This window comes from Hyperolius riggenbachi, chromosome 5, assembly GCF_040937935.1.
Source record: "Hyperolius riggenbachi isolate aHypRig1 chromosome 5, aHypRig1.pri, whole genome shotgun sequence".
In the NCBI taxonomy this organism is placed as follows: domain Eukaryota; kingdom Metazoa; phylum Chordata; class Amphibia; order Anura; family Hyperoliidae; genus Hyperolius; species Hyperolius riggenbachi.
Genome location: NC_090650.1, coordinates 240,895,176 through 240,917,539, shown reverse-complemented (window position 1 = coordinate 240,917,539; position 22,364 = coordinate 240,895,176). Strand labels below are relative to the sequence as shown.

At 40.5% G+C, this 22,364-nt stretch overlaps 1 protein-coding gene across 1 annotated transcript in view; it reads left to right on the top strand.

Annotated features, from left to right (window-relative positions):
- The window catches only part of LOC137518633 (cadherin-10-like), a 612,711-nt gene that overhangs the window by 26,572 nt on the left and 563,775 nt on the right, over positions 1–22,364 (top strand). The window lies entirely within an intron of this gene.

The window sequence follows — 22,364 nt, the reverse complement described above, 5'->3', positions numbered from 1 at the left end:
ACAGGTATACACACACACATGTACACACACATACACATGTACGTACACACACGTACACACATGTACATACACCCACACCCACACACATGTACACACAAACACACTCACATGTACACACACACACTCACATGTACACACACACACACAGACATGTGCGCATACACACACACATGTGCGCATACACACACACACGTACACACACATATACACTCACACACACACACGTACACACACACACACGTACACACATGTACACTCACAAGTACAGTCACACACAAACACACGTACACTTACACACACATGCGTACACACACACACCTGACTAATAATTTGTAGGTCCAGCTTATTGGATTAAACTTGGACCATGTTATGCAAGGACTCCTCAAGACCTAAAAAGGTGTCCTGTGGGATCCAACCAGGGACGGATCAAGACCAAGTTGCGCCTGGGGCAAGGTCAGGTTTTGGCACCTAAAAGTCAGGTTTTGGCGCCTAAACTGCCATTCATTTTGCCGCCTTTTTAAGAATTCAACAAACTGCGCCTGGGGCAAGATACCCGCTTGCCCCCCCTAGATCCGTCCCTGGATCCAACAAAAATACATTAGGAATGGATTTTGTCAGCTGTGTAAGTTGGGGCCTCCAAGGATCAAACTTTATTTTTTTCCAGCTCATCCTAACAACAAATTGATTGAATTTGATTGGACTGGAATCGGACTTGCTGAGTGTGTTTTCTTGTATAATGTATGGGAGCAGGCAATCAGGAACATGCAGCTCTGCTAATTTCTCTCTACTTCCCAAGGAAGAAATACACCAAGCCATTAGACAATAAGACAAAATGTGGTAGTAAACAGTGCCCCAGTTACTTGTGAAACATGAAGAAAGTAGCACTAACAGTATAAAAATGGGAAACTGGATGGAAAACCTCAGTAGTGCATTTTTTTAAAAGTAGATCCCTTCTTTCAAGCTACCTCTTGCACTGTTGGAGGTGAATGTCATTGTGTGATAATGAAGTGACTTTATTTAATACTAGTCGACCCAAGCCGATTTAAAAACAGGCTCTAGGTCTGTTTTCTAATGCCGCCACTGCCGCATGTCTGTGCGCATGTGCGCACACCCGATGCACGCGCACCTGCAGCTTGTGCACACGCACACCCATCCGCCCTGTTCACTGGCCTCGTCCTTAAGTCCCAATGGCTGTCTGGTTCCATGCTGCGCACATGCGCAGTAGCAAAAAGCACGGACCCAGCGACACAGAGACATGTGTATGCAGGGACATCTGTCTCTTATTATATAGGATATGCACAGGGCACCAAACCTGCAGTTAGGGATGACTGAGATTAGTTTTTACAAAAATCAAAACTGTCATGGTGGCAAGGACCATAGCAGAGAGGGTTAACTTACCTTTGTTGCTACCTCTTGTCGATGCATTGCGTGCTGCTCTTAATCTTCTTCATTCTTCTGCCTTGAAAGCCAGAAGTTACTGAACCCTAAATATGAGGAGCAGTGAGCAGCGCTTCAGCGAGAGGTGGCAAGACAGGTAAGTTAACCCTCTCTGCTGTGGCCTGTGCACTGAATTTAGGAGCAGTTTCACTTTTTGAAAAACTGATTTTGCTCATCCCTACTAATTATCCTTTCAATCAAGAGTATACATACAAGAGCATACAGTAGTTAGGTTGCTCAAACAATTACATACATCTGTCAAGCCTAGACTATCAAAGTAAGCTTAGGATGGTCAAAGCTGTATGCTGTCCCTGCAGAATTCTAGAGGATAGCCATGTTGTTAGGCAACATTTAAAGTTACCTATTCCTGACCTAGTACATGCAGCCAGCCAGTAGTATATAATGAAATTAGAGAATGATGATAGGGAGTAAAAATCTAGCAAATTTATGTCACTTTAATCATCTCAGTTGCCATTAAAAGACCACTCCATCGAAAAAAGTAAGCAGTTAAAATCTGACAGAACCGTCAGGTTTTGGACTAGTCAATCTCCTAATGGGAGATTCTTAGGGTTTTCTTTCTTTTCAAATGCATTTCCTGAACAGCAGTTGCTAAGTCTAAGGCCCTTTTACACTTTATCAGTTTTTCTCATTTATAACTGAGAGAAAACAAATTTTCAAAGTAATGCCCATGTTTTCTTATGGCACAGTTCCCACTATACGCATGTGAACTGAAATCTTTTTCACAATGCACTGCTATGGAAAGAATGCGTAACAACGTGGACTAATGCATACTAACGCACACTAAGGGCCTATTTTCACTACACACAGATTGGATGCAGAATGGATGCCGAAAAACTGACTCCAATGAATGCCTATGGGAAAATCTGCATCAGAAAAAATCGCGTTTAGGGGAAACAGGTCCATAGTCATTCATTGGAGTCAGTTTTTCTGCATCTATTCTGCATTCAATCTGCATGTAGTGGAAACAGGCCCTAACACATACCAATGCATTAAGTGTAAAAGGGCCCTAACTGACAAAATAGAGTGCAAGTAAGTAGGGAGGCTGGCTGGTATCTTACTATTTTGGCAGTTAAACTGCTGTTCAAGAAATGCTTTTGAAAACAAAGAAAACCCTTAGAATCCCCCATATGGAAATGGACTAGTCCAAAATAGCTGTTGGTTCTGTCAGACTTTCTTTTTTCTTTTTCAATGGAGTGTTCCTTTAAGACATCCAAAATATCTTGGCTGTGGTCGATAAACATGAGTGAGTTTAAAAAGCTATTTACAGTAGATCTTCTACTTCCTTCACTTATATAAGGAACTCTCTGCACTGCATACGGCATGATAAGTTCATGTAGTTGATGTCCTTTCAACGAAGTCCACTGCCAGATTTAATGTTAAAGATGGTTAGGCATGGCATGATCTCAGTAGTCATATAGCTACCTTACATCACTGGAGTTGTGTTTTTATGAAGTACACAACCGCCAATTAATTATTTACTCATATTTAAATGGTTTCAATCTATTTATTTAGAGCACATTCAAAGTTACATAGTTACATAGTTATTTTGGAGTTTTCTCCTAGGTGATATTTTTACAACGTGTCATAAAATGCCTTTTAAGTCACCAGCAAACAAGAAAATATTTAAAATAAATTTGATGGTACTTTTTCAACAACTTTTGGGCACTTTTTCACTTGTAAAATTCTTTACAAAGGGGATGAAAATTGTCTCCCAGGAGATAACTAAGGTGAAAAAATGAATTGCATATGGGCCAAGCTGTTAATTAACTGCATGTGAAAATAACTACAGAGGAGGTAACTAAAGGACTGATGAGATAAGATAACTCTCTCACTGTGAAAACTTATCTCTACACCTTAATAAGGCAAGATTGATGTGTGGAGGTAAGTTTTTTCTTGCCTTATTATCTCCAGCATGATTTTAGTGAATTGAAGCCATAGGCCTGAATTCACTAAGATTATGCTGGAGATAATAAGGCAAGAGAAAACTTGCCACGACACAGTGAGGGCTCAATTCAGTAAACCGTGCACGCCTGTGAAAAGCCCTATATCATGCCTAAAGTTAGTTTAGGCATGATAAATTCACATCTAAAGACTTTAGGCGTGATAACTAGGGTGCTAACTGGGTTAGCACCCTTTACTAAATTCACAACGCACGCACAGTCCCGCACCGCGAAAACAGCACACCCGATGCGCCTATAAGGTCGCATTGGGTGTGACCTTAATGTCGCACCATGTGACGTTAAAGTCGCACGCAATGCAACCTTATAGGCGCATCAACGCGCCGTTTTCGTCGCACCGCGATGTGACATTTCGCGCACACCGCGCTGTGGGCACGCAAAGTTTTCAGTGTGGGACTTTGCGCGCGATGTAAATTTAGTAAACGGTGCTGACCCAGTTAGCACCCTAGTTATCACGCCCAAAGTCTTTAGGCGTGCTAACTGGGTTAGCACCGTTTACTGAATCAAGTCCTGAGAGAGTTATGTTATTATTATTATTATTTAGTATTTATATAGCGCCGACATATTACGCAGCGCTGTACAGTGTATATATATATATATATATATATATATATTGTCTTGTCACTAACTGTCCCTCAAAGGAGCTCACAATCTAATCCCTACCATTGCCCTATATCTATATTATGTAGTGTAAGTACTGTAGTCTAGGGCCAATTTTTTTTTTTTTTTTTTTTTTTAGGGGGAGCCAATTAACTTATCCGTATGTTTTTGGAATGTGGGAGGAAACCGGAGTGCCCGGAGGAAACCCACACAGACACGGAGAGAACATACAAACTCTTTGCAGATAGTGCCGTGGCTGGGATTCAAACCAGGGACCCAGCACTGCAAGGCGAGAGAGCTAACCACTACGCCACCATGCTGCCCCTATGTTATCTCTTCATTCCATAAGTTACCTCCTCTGTAGTTAAGTTACCACCTCTGTAGTTATTTTCACATGCAGTTAATTAACAGCCTGTCTTTAACTTTAGAATTCTGGAGTTATTTTAAGGATTGAAGAGTTAACTTTAGGTGTGCCTGAGGTAGAATGTTTCCTGAAAGTGAATAGTACATGCCTTATCACCATGGTCATAACTCTAGAAACGTTATTAAAGACAGTAAAAGTTAAGCTTAGTGAATTGAGGCCATTGTATGGTAAAATTAGGCCTTGACAAACTTGGCTAAGTGTTTCTGTGTATTTCATTTGAAGTATGATATTAGAACAGCTGTACCTTTTAAAAAATATTATGGCCCATGTCCTGTTCACTTTTTTCCTGAGTAATATTTTCAAACCTTACCAATAACATTTCTTTAAAGGACAACTGTAGCGAGAGGGGTATGGAGGCTGCCATATTTGTTTCCTTTTAAACAATACCAGTTGCCTGGCAGTCCTGCTGATCCTCTGTCGCTAATACTTTTAGCCATAGACCCTGAACAAGCATGCAGCAGATCAGGTGTTTCTGAAATTATTGTCAGATCTGACAAGATTAGCTGCATGCTTGCCATGGTGTGATTCAGTCCCTACTGCAGCCAAATAGATCATCAGTTGCTGTCAGGCAACTGGTATTGTTTAAAAGGAAATAAATATGGCAGCCTCCTCCATATGCCTCTTGCTACAGTTGTCCTGTAAAGCTCCCACAATGCAAGAAAACACTTAAAATTAATTTTATTTTTACTCTTTGACCTACTTTTTAGTACTTTTTCAATAGCTAAGTGCTGAAAAGTTATTCATTGGATATGATGAGAAAAGTTTAGGGGATAAGGGCCAATATCTGTACAGTTGTATGATAGTTAACTAATTTAACCATGAACAGTTCACATTAGGAGACTTTCAATTAAAGAGAATCTGTATTGTTAAAATCGCACAAAAGTAAACATACCAGTGCGTTAGGGGACATCTCCTATTGCCCTCTGTCACAATTTCGCCGCTCCCCGCCGCATTAAAAGTGGTTAAAAACAGTTTTAAAAAGTTTGTTTATAAACAAACAAAATGGCCACCAAAACAGGAAGTAGGTTGATGTACAGTATGTCCACACATAGAAAATACATCCATACACAAGCAGGCTGTATACAGCCTTCCTTTTGAATCTCAAGAGATCATTTGTGTGTTTCTTTCCCCCCTGAGGGGGGAGTGCATAGCAGAACCACAACACTGAAGAACTTGGCAGCCTTCCAGACACAGGCTGACAAGTCTGACAAGGGAAATATACATTGATTTATTACAGAGACTGTGATAGTACAAAGTGCTGCAGTAAGCCAGAACACATTAGAATAGCTTTTGGAACTTGTAGGATGATAAAAAACAGGATGTAATTTTTGTTACGGAGTCTCTTTAATGCCTGTATTCAGCTTCTGTCCCATTTACCAAGAGACAGTTGTGAACGCTTCTGTGCTTATATAATTGATTTAACACACAAAGACAGACAATCCAGGAGTTTGTTAAATGCTAAAGCTTATATCAGTGCAATACAAATTACTACCACATCCATGTGTGATTGCCTTCAAATAATATAAAATATTGTCCTAAATTTCTCCTGAACTGACCATTTCTTACCAGTTCAAGGACCAATTATTTTACTCAGATAAAAGCAAGAATAACAAAACGATAACTGCATAACCAGTTTTGGTATAATTCCACTTTAAGAGGGTCATTGTCAGCCTAAATTGATCCTAATGCTAAGTGGTTTGTATCTACCCTATTAATGGACATTCAACTTATTTAGTGCACATTTGATGACTGCCAACAGCTTGGATTTGAATTCTCTCCTCTGCGCTCCCCATATTTATCTGTAAATGGATATATTTTTTAGACAGCTAAGTGTTAGTGACTTATTAAGTGGTTGTTGAGATGTTATACAGAGGGTAAGAGGCTTATAGTGTTTCTATTTGCTTATTTGTCAATGTGCATGTTTGCTTTTGAAAGAGAATATGATTCCATCTCTGTTTGCTCACTCGCTTAAACCACTTTATGTAGTTTTTCATTAAACTCTGCAAAAGTACAGGCATTAATATTTTAGAATAATAGTAAGTAATCTATATTGCAGTATAGAATAAACTGAATAAATCTCTCTGAATAAACTGAAAGGATAAAACAATCTCAAATACACATTTGCTAAGCAGTATGCTATATATGATAAATGGTTATACATCAAAATAAGTTTATCTAGCTGAAAATCATGAGCTATAAGTTAATGTGATCAGAAAAAAAGAAGTACAAAAGTGTTGTCTTCTGGGACCAAATATTCTATTACATGTAAACTTATATTTTATGAATCCAGTAAAAGTAGAAGAAGCATTTAGCCTGTTATCAGCATGACAGGTAATTAGATAGTATCAGAGATAAATAATTTAAGCAGAAAATCTAAACCTGATTGCAGGCACATATTACGTGTGTGTGTGACATCATGACATTCCAGATATAGATCAGCACAGCTGGAGGTGCTCATTATGCAACACTGAATGCAGACAACACAAAGAACATGTCACGGAGAGAAAAGGAGGCAATGACAGAACTAATTAAAAGAAAAAAAGTGATCTGAATTGAGTAAAGATACAAAATTCTCAGCGAGGGTATGCATTATGGGAGATGTGCTCAATCGTAAGGTTAAGCAAATTTCCATTAAAAAGAGCTGTTTGTTTTACTGTCAGGCATTTGTGCACTGGTTCTTTGTATTATCTTTAAGTGTACAAAAGTCTAAACTGCTGCGCATAGGAAAATGAAGGCTAGAGTTCTCAATGACTATGTGTTTTATTATTATTAATATTATTATTATTGTTGTTGTTGCTGCTGTTATCATTATCATCACCATCCCACAATAATCTGCAACACTAAGCTATACATTATACTGGGTTCTATAGTTATTCTGTAAAAATGGCTCTGTGATTAAACTTTATTTATAGAAACATGGGTCATTGCTAAAATCAGATACGATGCCTAAAATATTATGAAAATGGGATTTTGATTGCTATTGGATTACTTCTGTTTAGAGAAGAAAATCAAATATCTGTTTGACCTTGAAGATCAACAAAACAAGAACAGCGGCAGACATTTCCAGTAATTCCTAAAATTAGTATAAATTCACAATAGAGATATTCATAATTGAGGCTAAAACTGATCTGCTATGGGTAATTCTGAGAACAAACACAGAAAAAAAAGTTTCGCTACAAGGATTTGATATATTAGATGTATTTCTATCAGTAAGATTTAAAGAAAAAGCTAAACATCAGGTTCCTAAGCCATGTATGAATTTATAATATATAATAAGTTCCAAAATATATGTGAACTCAGGAATACTGCTGCTGCAAACAAAAGCTATGAGTGAGATACTTCAAAAAAACATGATTCCATACTTACCTTTTGGTTGGAAAGCTTTCAAGAGCGATTCATATCTTTCAGTGCCAAGTCTTTTTGTGTAATGTGTATATTCAACATAGCTAATTTGGGCACCCATGCTGGTGTGTAGTTATATCAATAGTTTCTGTTTCCTAATTCAGTTATGCAGTGCTGCTTTTTTTGTACTTTAATCCTTTTTTAACCTTGTTAGTTATCATATTCACGAAATTTAGTTTTGTCAAGCCTAACTGTATCATCTCCCTTAAAATGATCAGCAACCCTAAATAAATCTTCCTTCCTGGTACCTAACTCTAAAGCTGTCAACTTGGCAGGCGATCAACCATCCAAAATGATTATTATCAAATTGGATGAAAATTGGTGCCGCCAAGAGTGTGCCCGAGCGATAATTGGCCCGAAATTGGTAGAATTTATCAATCAGACATGCTGAAACATCTCGGGCTAACAAGCTTGATTGTGTGCACCGCGTGCGATAATAAAGAAACGCAATGGATACCCCCGGTCCATGTCCCTCCCAAAATATTGATGTGCCCCACGGTGCCATGAATTTATACTTTACCTGTCTTCTGCCCCTCAAGTGTCTGCTGCTGTGTCCGCACTGTACTTCCTCATTGGCTCCATGTAACTAGCTACCAGTGTAATGCACGTGGGGTATCATAATCATGCCCCACGTGCTATAATGCTGGCAATCATGTGGATAAAGTATAAACACACAGACACCCAGAGGTACATCTAACATTTGGAGGGGCAGCAAGGCAACAAGACGGCATCACAAGACCAATTCCCAAAAGATTTTATGATGAAATTCATCGGAGATTGGCCTGTGGTTCATGACAGTCAACAGACATTTCTCTGATCAGATTCAATCAGAGAGAGATCTGTCTTCAATCAGAGAGAGATCTGTCTGTCGATCGGCCAACAAAATTGTTTGATGTATGGGAACCTTTACTGTCTTAATCCTAACCTTCAAACCCTAATTGACAGGAAAAAACCCTACCATCTATCTCTTTACCATGATCATTTCTTTCCATGCCTAAACCAAAGCTAATTTATTTGGCATTCTGGATCTCTCAATGACGCATTAGGGCATTCCTCCACACAGTAGATGTTCAGCAAAGATGGAGTTGACTGGCCACCTCAGCTGAGGACCTTCTAGCTTGTATGTAAGGCTTGAGGAATTAAACTGAGTGCACTCATAATTAGCTCTTAGTTCAAATGCTGACAATATCTATAAACTTTGTGTATACAAACAGGCTCCTGCTGACAGAGCACTTGAAAAGAGTGCCAGACAAGTCTTATGGAAAAGGACACTTTGTAGCCACAGTATGCACAGTGGGTGGACCTAGCACCTGCTAGTTAAGTGGATGCACTTTTCAACAGGATGCCAGAAGGGCACAATAGGGTAAGTATGGGAGGGTACAGATTAGTTGCCCACCAGGAGGAGTCAAGGTTAGGCACCCACCAGAGAGGGTAAATGCTAGTTACCCACCTGGAGGGATTAAGGTGAGACACCATTTGGAGGTTAAAGTTAGGCGCCCCTGAGGGGTTTGAGGTTAGGCACCAATGGGGGGGGGGGGGGGCTGTGTGAGAGTAGAGAGAGGTTAAGTCATAGTAAAATTTCAGCAAATATTACCAATATTTTATTTCTTTATGAATGAAGTAGTAGAATATCAGAAAATTTACCAATATTCTACCACCAGGCCAGCTATTTCCTGAACCCTTTTCAACAGATGCCTTTATCAAATTTATGCTTTGGTAAGTCCTTTCTTCACTATCCACACTATCCCTGGGGTCCCAGGGGCAGAAAGTCAGAAAAAAAATATTGTCAAAGGGATACAGACACCAGGAACAGTCTATGCCTCACCAACTCTATCCAAACTTTCAAATAATGTTGTCTGGAACTGGGCTTGCTAGTCACATGGTATTCTAATGCCAATTTTACGTAATTTCGTTTATTTCCTAAAACCATTTATGCATAAATAACATGAAATACTGGTAAAAATAACATCAAATAAAGAAACAAAAGAAGGGGACTCTGAATCTCCAGAAACTCACAGATATGTTTGCCCTCATAAGTGCCTGTGCTCTTCCCACAAGCCAATATGTGCCATGAGGCCACAGTGGCAAGAAAGATCATGTTTTGGTTTCCAGAGCATTTTCTTTTTTCTGGTTTCTTTCCTTGTAATATTTTGAAAGCTGCAGTTCCATATAACATCAGTGACAAGCCAACCTTCTCTTCCTCTGGTTCGTGTAATTCCTCTACAGATTCTACATCACCTTCAGTGTGCAGGCCAGTAAAAACAATTCCCTGATATTGCTATAAATTTACAACTAGGCAAGAGCTCCATGGAGGATAGAATTCCACATAATGAAGGGCAGATTACTAAACTTAACAACACAATAAAGCAGTGGATGTAACAGACTCACATCAGGTAGACATAGATTGGCTGAATCAAAAGGCAGCTGATTTAGAGGACCATAATAGAAGTTGAAATTCAGGGGCATTTCAAAAACAGTGGCTCAGCCACTCAGAATTTATTTTTATCAGCTTGTCAAAACCACTTTCCTGGCATTTCAGACAAAGAATTGATAATTGAGCAAGGTCACACGCTTCCTAACCCTGCACATCTGCCTGAAACAACCCCTTGAGATACCATTGCAAATTCTTGTGTTTTCCAAACAAAAGTACTCAAATGCTTTTCTTAAAGAAGCATGGCACTCTGCTGGATCCTTATCAAAACAGTAACCTATTTGTGGCTCTTTTGCAAGGCACTCTATTGAAAAGGAGATTGTAATAGCCAATTACCACTTGTTTACTAGAGAACCAGATTACGGTATATACATATGGGGCTTTCCCACCAAACTGATCATTGCTAAGGCAGTAAAACAATCGTCATATCATCCCTGGAAGAAGGAGTGAAGCTGCTGCACTCAGCTTCTTCACATTGGCAAAATTGTAGAGCAAAGGATCCAGGTCACATTTTTTCCAGTAGATATCTTTTATATACCATGGTGGTGTGTTTCTGTGGTTTACACATGTTGCGACAATTTGTTATCCTGTTTCCAGCTAGTCTACCTTCCCCTATTTCCCTGATCTGTTGCACTCACATTAGCAGCTTCCAAGCTGTACACTCAGTTAAAAGTATAACTCATTTCATCAGCATTACTACTATAGTATGGCACTGAAAACTCTCTTGATCAACTCTTAAGGGCTAAACTGCCCCTTCAAGTGGAAAGGTCTCTTGAGAGAAACATTGAGTCAAAAAGTGGACACATTATTTGCCCAAGAGACTCACTTTAAAGAGGTCCATGCTCCTAAGTGCTCCTATGATTATCCTTCTTATCCCTTGGTACTAATTTTCTGGCAATAATTTCCTTCAAAAAACAGAGGCGTACTTTCCACTCTCATACATTGTGACTATACACTCCACTGTTAAAAATGATCAGGGGTTCTATCTTAATGTCTCTTGTACAGTGAACAATGTTAATCTGACTCTAGTCAACAACTATACTCCAAATCAGAATCAAGTAAGTTGCACTTACAAGGAATAGGAATTTGACTTGGCAGGGCAAATACAGGGCAAAGACCATTTATACACAGCTTACTTCAGAAAATAAGCTTAAAGAGAGTCTGAAGCAAGAATAAATCTCACTTCAGACTTCATAAATAGCAGGGGCATGTGCGCCCCTGCTAAACCGCCGCTATCCCGCAGCTTAACGGGGGTCCCTGATCCCCCAAATTCCCTCGATGCAGCGGGGGAGCGCTTCCTGGTTGGGGCAGGACTAACCGCCGCAGCCCTGCCCCACGCGCGTCTGTCAGCGTGTATCTCCGCCTCTCCCCCGCCCCTCTCAGTCTTCCTTCACTGAGAGGGGCGGGGGAGAGGCGGCGATGCGCCGCTGATAGACGCGACTGGAGGCAGGGCTGCGGCGGTTAGCCCTGCCTCCAGGAGCGACCAAATGTACGACCAAGTCTTGCGGGGGGGGATTTGGGGGTGAAGGGACCCCCGTTTAGCGGCGCGATAGCGGCGGTTTAGCAGGGGCACACATGCCCCTGCTAACTTTGAGCTCTGAAGCGAGATTTATTCTTGCTTCAGAGTCTCTTTAATCAATCCATTTTATCATAGATGGGAATTTAAACTGTCAAGTCTCAGTCTAGCTTTTACATCCTTGGATCACTGCTCATCATGTCCCAACTTCATAGCATCACCCATGCACCCTTTTCTCCACGCCAGTGTTCCCCAGTTCACTCTGATTAGACAAGTTGGTATATCTACTACTTTAAGGCCAAAGATACTAGTGGGCTGAACAAGTAGTAGAAGTTACTTAATGTTCCATGAACTCACTGGTTGTTGTTCAAACTTTTCTTTTTTGGGTTTACATTAACGATCTTCTGAGTTGATGCAATAGACGCAATGTATTGCTGAGAAGGCCACCAAGTGTTATAGCCACTAGGGAATGTTCCTCACATCAGAGACCTATCTGCACAATCCGGACTTCAATAATATAGCTGCAGATGAGCTGCAAGGGTGAATGTCCCCAAATGACAAGTAGTTTCTCTCTTACACTGGTATCGGATTTAATTTTCTTTTTTACATTTAACCAAGAAATGTATACCTATGAACAATGGGGAAGGGGAAGGGGGGCGCATATAGACTAAATATAAAATAGTTTTAGAGTTCAACAATAAGTAATCCACTCATCTGTTACAGAACCAGATGGGATATTTGTTTTATGCACTATATTTAGAGAGGCTGATTTACAAAGTCAAGAACACTTCACAACATTCCATAGCATTTCTGTACAGATTATTGGTAATTTATTTATTGGTAAGTATTATGGCCAACTGGTGGATAGTTCCATTCTTTTATCAGCTGTGTCCAGTACCAGCTACTCTTTCAGATGAAAAAGTTGATTATATACAAGTTTCATATGTATTTAAATATATATATATATATATATATATATATATATATATATATATACATATATATATATATATATATATATATATATATACATATATACATATATATATATATATATATATATATATATATATATATATATATATATATATATATATATAATGTTTGGGGGCATTTAAAGGAGGCAGACACAGCATTTAAATTGTTTTTGCTACTCAAGTCCTAATAAAGGTGCTCAGAAAGATTCTTATATGTTGCTTGTTTCACTATGCTAGTGATTTGGAGCAACAAACTTTATTAGCATACTGTCTTATAGAGTACCAGCTGGTACAGGACCAGAGATGGCTCGAACCTCCGATTTTAGGTTCGTGAACCTCGAATGCGAACTTCCGCAAAAGTTCCCTATCTCTGCAGCAACCTCTCTCCCTACTCTCACAAATATCAGCAGCAGACTGAGTGAGAAAATGGCAGATGCTGCTGTCTTTTATAAAGGAGGGGGGGCTCCAGGAGGGAGTGCAGCTTGATTGGCTGCCATGTGTCTGCTGACTGTGATGTATAGAGTCAAAGTTTAGTCCAATGATGTAGTATAGGGGGCGGGTCGAACTTGCGTAAAGTTTGCGTTCGATTGTGAACGCGAACCAGCGATGTTCGTGCGAATAAGTTCGAATGCAAACCTTTCGGACCATCACTATACAGGACTTTGGTGATAAAAAAGGATGAGATAGGTTGCTTTTTCAACCTTACTGTCTACCACAAAATATAAGGAAGGCCTTTAAAATCCAAAGGTATGCAGGCCCTGTTGCTTTACTGTGAATTTACAAACACAGAAACGAAAACTGAAAAACAGCAGTTTGAGTAATTAAAAAGATTATTTATTTCATTTAAAGCAAAACTGAACGAAACTTTACAATAGCTGACCTCATCCTGTGTTCTATGACATTATCAATTTACCAAACAATGTAATCCTATGTTCCTGGAAAGAGCAGTAGAATGGACTGTTTCTGCTTCATGGAAGCTGCCATCTTAAATTCTCCAAATTCTGAAAAGGACATTATTTACCAAGTTTATGATCATATAGCAACATTTTTTTCAGACACTAAAGGGTTATCCCTAACTCCTGAAATATTTGGTGTAGTGGTTGCCCTTGGTAACCACTGTTCAGCACCAGCAATCTGAGGACTGTACTTCGCAGCTTGACATTCACACAGCCGCAGCAGGTATCAAAGTGGACCATAGACATTCACAAGCAGTAAGCCAATTTATTGGCTTCAATCAGGAATACAACGTGTTCATATTCACATTATTCGGAAAGAAGGCAACACTCCAAAGGTGAATTAAACTTGTGTTTAATCAAAAGGTAGCAACACACAACATCTTTCGGGGTCTCCCCCTTCCTTAGGTGTACAAGCAATCCAACAGCACAAAACACTTATAAACCTTAGTGCGCCACACCCATAACAGGTAACCCCACCCACCTGGTCAGCTGGTCACCCCTCAGGGTATAAAATTTCTTACTGGCCACTACATACAAACTGTTAACACTGGAGTAAACACCTTCACAAACATAAGTGTAAGCAACATTTAGCAATCAATAAACAATATAACATGCATTATATACATTTGAAGCCAGCTTAACCACTCTAAGCGATGGTTCACTTCACCACTCTAAGCAATGACTCACTTCATATTCAGACTCTTACAACTCCAAGCTCGTCTGAGAGGAGAATGTTTGTTCTAGAAGTTCACAGCAAGTTCAGCGAGTTAGCACTGTCCACTCTCACAGCCCTTCACTATAGAAGTATACTTTCTCCTTCCTAATGTCTAAAGCTAACTTCTTCCATATTGTAAACACCTCACACATGCCTAACCCTAAACCTCCTCAATGTAAACTGCTTACTAGTGCCAGATCCTAACCTGCAATTTAAAAAATAAACCCTTTTCTTATGCCCAACCCTAACCGCTCTCCACTAACAAACACTTTTACATTTTTTCCTTATGCCCCTCCTAAACCTCCTAACCCTGATTGTTACTTTTGTCTTCCCCAGGCCTATCGCCTAACATTAGCCACCCCAAACTATAGCCTAACGCTAAACTCTAAAATTAACGAATGTGACTTTGTTCCAGTGGTTCAGTTTGGGGGTATTGGATGCAGGACATGAATTGGGTGGCAGCATTCCATTCTTATAAATCCAGTTCATATACTCTAGCCAATAGCTGGTGCCCAAATTATATATTGAGCCATTTATAGCCATTCATTTGATTCAACTCTTTAGCATTGCCTTGCAGCACCCAAATCAACTCCAATGAATTCCATTGCTTCTGTTTTTATTTCCTTCTACTTTCACATCCCAAACAAAAGATTTAATGTAGACCATATCACAGTACTTTAGATATATGTTTAGTGCTTTATGCAACATCCACCAAATGAAGCTACGGTATCTTGCACAACATGATAGCATACAGCAGCAATAAAGATGCTTGTATTTCAGCTTTATGAAGCCAATATATAAACAACAATAATTGTAATGTTTTGCAGTGTAATTCCACTGCAATGCAAATATCAGCATTAGACAGACTTGATAACCAACAATAAAAAAGAAGATTATGTTTTAAGATCATTTATATATTTTGATTATCAAAGAAATAAATGCTATAACGTAACTCTGTGTATTGAAGACACTTGCTGCCATCTTGTGGCTAGCATGCCATGCTTTTCATGCTCCGTTTTATAAAATAATACAAAATAAAGACAAAATAAAAATAAAAATCACATTGTGGTTTAGTTACCTGGCAAATAGACAGCATAACCCAATCTTTTGCATGAGCTATAATGTGATATGACTGTTTATGTGATCAACAGCATTATTACTATCTTTTAAATATGTTTTTTTTTGGAAGTGCAAAACAGACTTCAATTTGATTAGAAGTATATAAATGATATTTATGCCTAAAATGTATAATGGTATAGTTTACAGAGGCTATGGACAGGCATTCAAAGAAAACTCATATTTTGAAAAGCCAGGATGTATTAAATATCTGAGGTAAGCCTTTATTTCTCGAAAAAAAAAAGCTTTTAGTAAAGGACCAAAGAAATAAAACCTCTTAGTTAATATTTAATTTGACATTTTCATAACTACTGGTCCGCTTTCGAATCAGCTAAAAATAGCGCTAATAGATTTGGGCGCGACTATGTTTCTAATGTTAATTATCGTTTTTGTAAATTTACACTCAATTTTGCATATGTTTGGGCGCAAGTGCCTAAAATCGATATTTTAAGTAAATCGATAAAGTAAACTCAGTAATATTCCTAATTTTGTTGTAGAATCGGTAATTTAAAGTTTATGATTATATATCAGAACGAATATCATAATGCTAAATAAAGAAAACCGATAACTTAAAAAGTCTATTGGTGTTATAACGGTATATGAACATGTTTAATGATGGAATGTAAGCAAATTCTGAACAAATACCGATAATTTTGTAATTACGAAAATATAACATTCACCGTACGGATGTAATAACGATATTTAACATTTTTAGTTTACGATAATATATAAAGTATTTACGATAATTTAGGGTTAGGCATCACCAGGGGAGTTTTAGGGTTAGGCACCATCAGGAGGGTGGTTAGGGTTAGGCACCACCATGGGAGTTTTAGGGTTAGGCATAACCAGGGGGGTGGTTAGGGTTAGGTATCACCAGGGGGGTGGTTAGGGTTAGGCATCACCAGAGGGGTGGTTAGGGTTAGGCACCACCAGGGGAGTTTTAGGGTTAGGCACCACCAGGGGGGTGGTTAGGGTTAGGCATCACCAGGGGGGGTCTAGGGGTTAGGGATAGGTACAGGGAGGGTTCTGTGTCAGAGTAGGGTTAGGTATACTTAGGGTTAGCCACCACCATGGGAGGTTAGGCTTAGGCACCACCAGGGGGTGGTTAGGGTTAGGCACCACCGAGGGAGGGTTCTGTGTGAGAGTAGGGTTAGGTTAAGCTGTGTTGTTGAATTACATTACGATATTTAACGTTATTATATTTTCGTTTTCAACTCACATCTGTTTTAAAACTAATAATAATAATCAGAATTATCGATTTTACATTACAAATACCGTTAAATTATCGTTATTGCTAAATTACGATATTTTTCTTTTCCCGATAAATCGCGCCTAAATTTGACCGCGACTTTTTTAAATGTACGCTCTGCTTTAGAAATACTGTACCTGTAAAGTCATGCTCTACTATCACCACAAAGAAAAAAAATGTCATAAGGCTAATACTGACTAGTTCAGTACTATAATTAAATTGTTTCTATTGCTCCTCTGCTAGTTTTCATAGTATAATGGTGTACAGCCTCTTTCCTATGCCAATCATCCATCCCCATATCTGCTCTGGCACACTCATGCCATGATCTCATAGTACCCGCAATCCTACCTCCCACAAAGTAACAACAGGTGATGGGGCCATCCACATGCCACCATGGGGTGTTACTCTATGACCTTCAGAATTAGATAATGGTACTACAGTTCTAGTACAGGGAGTGTACTAGGTTCACATCAAAAGGAAGTGACCACACACTACTATACTTTAAAAATGGTGGCAAAAAGGGGTGAAAATTCAAGTGCAGTGTTAATTTTGTCAGCAGCAACAGTTCTGTCATTTATTTTTTCTGTTTTGAATTTATCTAGGATTTACAGTTCACAAAGAGGAATGTTCCCATGCAAGAAATCTCATTTCATTTGCTAACTTAAACCTATGAGCATGACAGGAAGTGAATGAAGCATGGACCCATATAGGGCTCAATCCAATTTACTTAACCAATCAACCCCATCACTGCCACATAACACCAGTCCTGCACTCCCTTCACCGACTGCCTATAAAATGGAGGATACTATTTAAGATCGGCTCCTGACATTCAAGCCACATAATCTGGACTCTGGATACATGAAAGAAATGTTGCAGCTGTGTAGCAATCCCAGAGTCCCCCTGAAAACGTTTGGTCCCAGAGCCTTCTGTCACACCGCTCCTACATGATGGAACTCCTTACCTCAGTGGATCAGGACAGTGGATCAGGACAGCTCCACCTCTGGACATGTTTAAGTCCAGACTGAAAACCCACCTGTTCAGTTTAGCATTTGTAGAAATATAATTTTTGTTGTGTGAATACTTCATCCTACTACCAACTACCAACATCCTACTACCAAACAGTCCTATGGGAGAAAAGCACTATAGAAATGTTATTGTTGTTACTGTTCCTCTGAAGTTTTCTCCTAGAAAATATTTTTTATCTTCTGTTGAAAAAAACTTTTCAACACTCTGCAATTGAAAAATAGTAACAAATGTAGGTGAAAAAGTAATGTCAAAATTATTCTGAGTATTCTCTTTCTTGTTGGTGGCTTAAAATACATTTTAATGATAGGATGTAAAAAATATCACCTAGGAGAAAATTTGAAGACAAGGTTAATTGGATTGGGCCCGTATATTAAAGCCTGACAGTAATTCTAACTGATCTGTATTGTCTACAATAAACAAACAAAAATATTTATATTGCTCCCAAACCACTGCCTAACGATTGAGCACCTGAAGAACATCATTAGGTACTATTTGACCTGATTTATTACCATTAGCTCCAAGTCTGCAGTGGATTTCTGTCTAAGGGGGTAAAATGGGAGTAGGTTTGAGTTGAGGTGCTCTTCTTGAAGGCTGACTAAGGGGGCAAAAAGAGAGGAGATGTGAGGTGCAGTTTGTAAAAGATGACTCAGGAGGTAACAACAAGAGAGAATGCTTGAAGTGCCAAATTTGCTGTAGATCGGTGCACTTTATGCACTCTTGAAGTGGATATGAATGAAAATTGTTGTTTTTACTCAATTATATCTATATATGGTTTGGGGTGGTTTAACCCCTTCCCGACTGATTAACGCCAATAGGTGTTGGAAAGGTGGCAGCCCCTAACGCCGAAAGCCGTCAAGAGCAGTGGGCGGAGATTAGCAGAAATTGCGCATGCATCCCTGCTTGAGTGACGGAGCTCCACTCTGTCAACAGTCTGCCAGTGGAAATCGCCACTAGCAGACTAAAAAAAAGGAATGCCTGTTTCTTTTGTTTGTACAGCACTGCGACCAAATGCACATCTAGCGCGATCTAATGGAGAGGCCGTGATCACAATCCCCTCTCATAGGCCCTGATTGGCTGGCTAGGGGAGGAAGGGGGCGACGGGGGAAACATAAATGAAAAAAAATAGTAATTTTTAATAAAACAAAACAAACAATTAGATTAATTAATAAAAAAGTAAAGCCTGCAGCAGCGATTGGAGCCAACCAACAGAAACCTCTGTTGGTGGGCAGAAAGGGGGGGGGATTCATTTGTATGCTGCATCGTATGGCTCTGCAGTGAGCTATTAAAGCTGCAGAGCACTTAATTGTAAAAAATAGCCTGGTCACTGGGGGGGGGGGGGGGGAGGGTAGCCTGTGGTCCTAAACTGGTTATAGACTAACTAAACCCATCCAAAATTGAAAAAGACACATTCTAGTAAAAGCCACATTTATAAGTAAGTATAAATTCTAGTAAAAGCCACATTTATAAGTAAGTATAAATATTGTATAGTTGTAAAAGGTACACTGAATGCCTTTTTAAAAAATTGCATTACTTCACCCATCCTGTCCTCTTTGGGTATGGCAGGTGAATGGGCCAATCAGGTAGGACCAATTAACTCCCAATATACAAAGCAAAATCAATTCCAGACAACATTTCCTGCAATCATTCCACTACAGTCAAAACAGAATTGGTGGTGAAGGGAGATAATTGTTGATGGGGGCAAGGTGGGAAGGTGACAGAGGCAGCCCTCATGGAAGTATCATCTGCTTTTGTTCTGTGCATGGATCTTGCTGGAGAGATGAATTTGCTGCACCAAGTGTCTTTCCTATTTCATCATGCAGGTTAAGGAGTTTATATACTGTAGATAGGGTTGTAGTGCATGAGAGCTGGAAATGAAGAATGTTAAGTGTGGGATAGGGGCAGTTTTTTATGCGGCATCATCTCACCCCTCCCCTTCCCCACATGCTCATCTTCTCATCCACATAATAAGAATGGAGGCTTTTGTCATCATTCTTGCCCTGAATTCTGTGCTTCAGGGTGGAAACAGATGATATCAAACTGATGGTAAAACCAACAGTTAGGCAATGTTACCACTTCAGCATCATTGACTGTTACCTCTATTGAGGCTTTCTTGAGCCATGGTGTGTCTCAGTATTTGGTTAAAGTCCACTGCCACCATGTCTCCTACTAATGGCATATCTCCACCTCTGCTGCATTCTTCCTGCATCGCCAAGCACTCATTCACCTACATCCCCACTTTGAGGCCTCAGATTACATGCATAGTGAGAGAGAGGCTTCTGTCAACCAGATACCGTATTTCGCGCCGTATAAGACGCTCCGGAATATAAGACGCACCCAGGTTTAGAGGTCACAAACCAGGGAAAAAAAGATATATATACTAAACCTGGTGCGTCCATATTCCAGGAGCATCTTATACATGTTCTCCCCCAAATGGTGTCCGCCTGTTTCCCCATGTCCCCTCCTGTGTCCCTTATGTGCCCTCCTATGTCCATTATGTGCCCTCTTGTGTCCATTATGTGTTCTCCTGTTTACCTTTATGTGTTCTCCTGTGTCTCTTTACATGCCCTCTTGTGTCCATGATGTTTTCACCTGTGTCTATACAACCTCCTGTGTCCCATATGTGTGTACCTGTGTCCCTTTATGTGTCCCATATGTGTGTACCTGTGTCCCTTTATGTGTCCCATGTGTGTACCTGTGTCCCTTTCTGTGTCCCATATGTGTGTACCTGTGTCCCTTTGTGTGTCCTCCTGTGTCCCATATGTGTGGCCATTCCCTGGTGCCAAGTGGGTGGTCGCTCTCTCCCCGTGTCTCTGATGCCCGTGCACAAGTGAATCAGTAATGCTCAGGCAGCCGGATCACATACCACATGGCCGCCGCCGCCGCCGGGAACTGCCTCCTGTGTAATGCTGCTGGCGGCTCTTGTCCCGTGTGCCCGCTCGTTCTACTGCATGTCACTCCCCCATTTGCCAATGTAAATATCGGGCAGCTGGCTTCACTATCGCCGCGAGGATTGCAGACCTTGTCCCCCTGTGCGCCAGGCTGGCTCTATTGAAAGGCTCGTACTGATTGCGTCATCAGTACGAGCCTTTCAATAGAGCCAGCCGCGCACAGGGGGACAAGGTCTGCAATCCTCGCGGCGATAGGGAAGCCAGCTGTCCGATATTTACATTGGCAAATGGTGGAGCGGAGACGCAATAGAACGAGCGGGCACACGGGACAAGAGCCGCCAGCAGCATTACACAGGAGGCAGTTCCCGGCGGCGGCGGCGGCCATGCGGTATGTGATCCGGCTGCCTGAACATGATTCACTTGTGCACAGTCATCAGAGACATGGGGAGTGGGCACACACAGGCAGGGAATCCCCGACATGGCGGCGGTTCATATCGGCGGGCGTTCGGAGGTCGGGGATTCCCTGCCTTTGCCGTATAAGACGCAGGGACTTTTTCTCCCCATTTTTGGGGGAGAAAAAGTGCGTCTTATACGGCGGAAAATACGGTATGTTACATATTTCTTTAAATTTCAAATTAATATTTCCATTAACAATTTCTTCTGTAGTTTAAAATACAGTATGTTAGTATGATTTATTCATTTCTTTTGATGCGTCTATTCCATACTGGTTATTAGTATACCAGGTTTACTGCAACACTGTTTACTATTGTATCTTTTATATCAATTGCCTCTATAATACATGTTCTATGCGTCTGCTGAATAGCTGCATTGTAATAAAGGAAATGAAATCTGAACTTCACTATGACCTATACTATGAAAACAATAAAAGCAGTAAAGATTCCATTTCGCAAAGCATATTGTTGAAGGAGGGAAAATATGATTAAAAAGTGCATTCTTATTTCCTACATTATGCTGCTTATACAGGTAGTCCTCAGTTAACGAACGAGATAGGGACTTTAGGTTCGTTCTTAACCTGAATCCGTTCTTAAAGGGACACTTAAGTCAAACAAAAAAAATTAGTTTTATTCTCCTGGGGCTTCCAATAGCCCCCTGCAGCTGTCCGGTGCCCTCGCCGTCTCCCTCCGATCCTTCTGGCCCCGCCGGCAGCCACTTCCTGTTTCGGCGACAGGAGCTGACAGGCTGGGGACGCGAGTGATTCTTCGCGTTCCTGGCCACAATAGCGGCATCTAGGTTGCTATAGCATATATCATATACCATATAGCAGCATAGAGGGTGCTAATGTGTCTGGGAACGCGAAGAATCACTCGCGTCCCCAGCCTGTCAGCTCCTGTCACCGAAACAGGAAGTGGCTGCCGGTGGGGCCAGGAGGATCGGAGGGAGACGGCAAGGGCACCGGACAGCTGCAGGGGGCTATTGGAAGCCCCAGGTGAGTAAAACTCATTTTTTTTGTTTGACTTAAGTGTCCCTTTAAGTCTGAACGCTGTGCTATTTCTGTCCGCTTTGCCTCCTATGTGCCCCCCTTTGCCTCCAGTGCCTCCCTCTGTGCTTGTTTGTCCCCTTCAGTGCCTTTGTACTCTCTCTGTGCATATTTATGTCCCTCATGTGCCTCTGTACCCCTGCGCCTCTG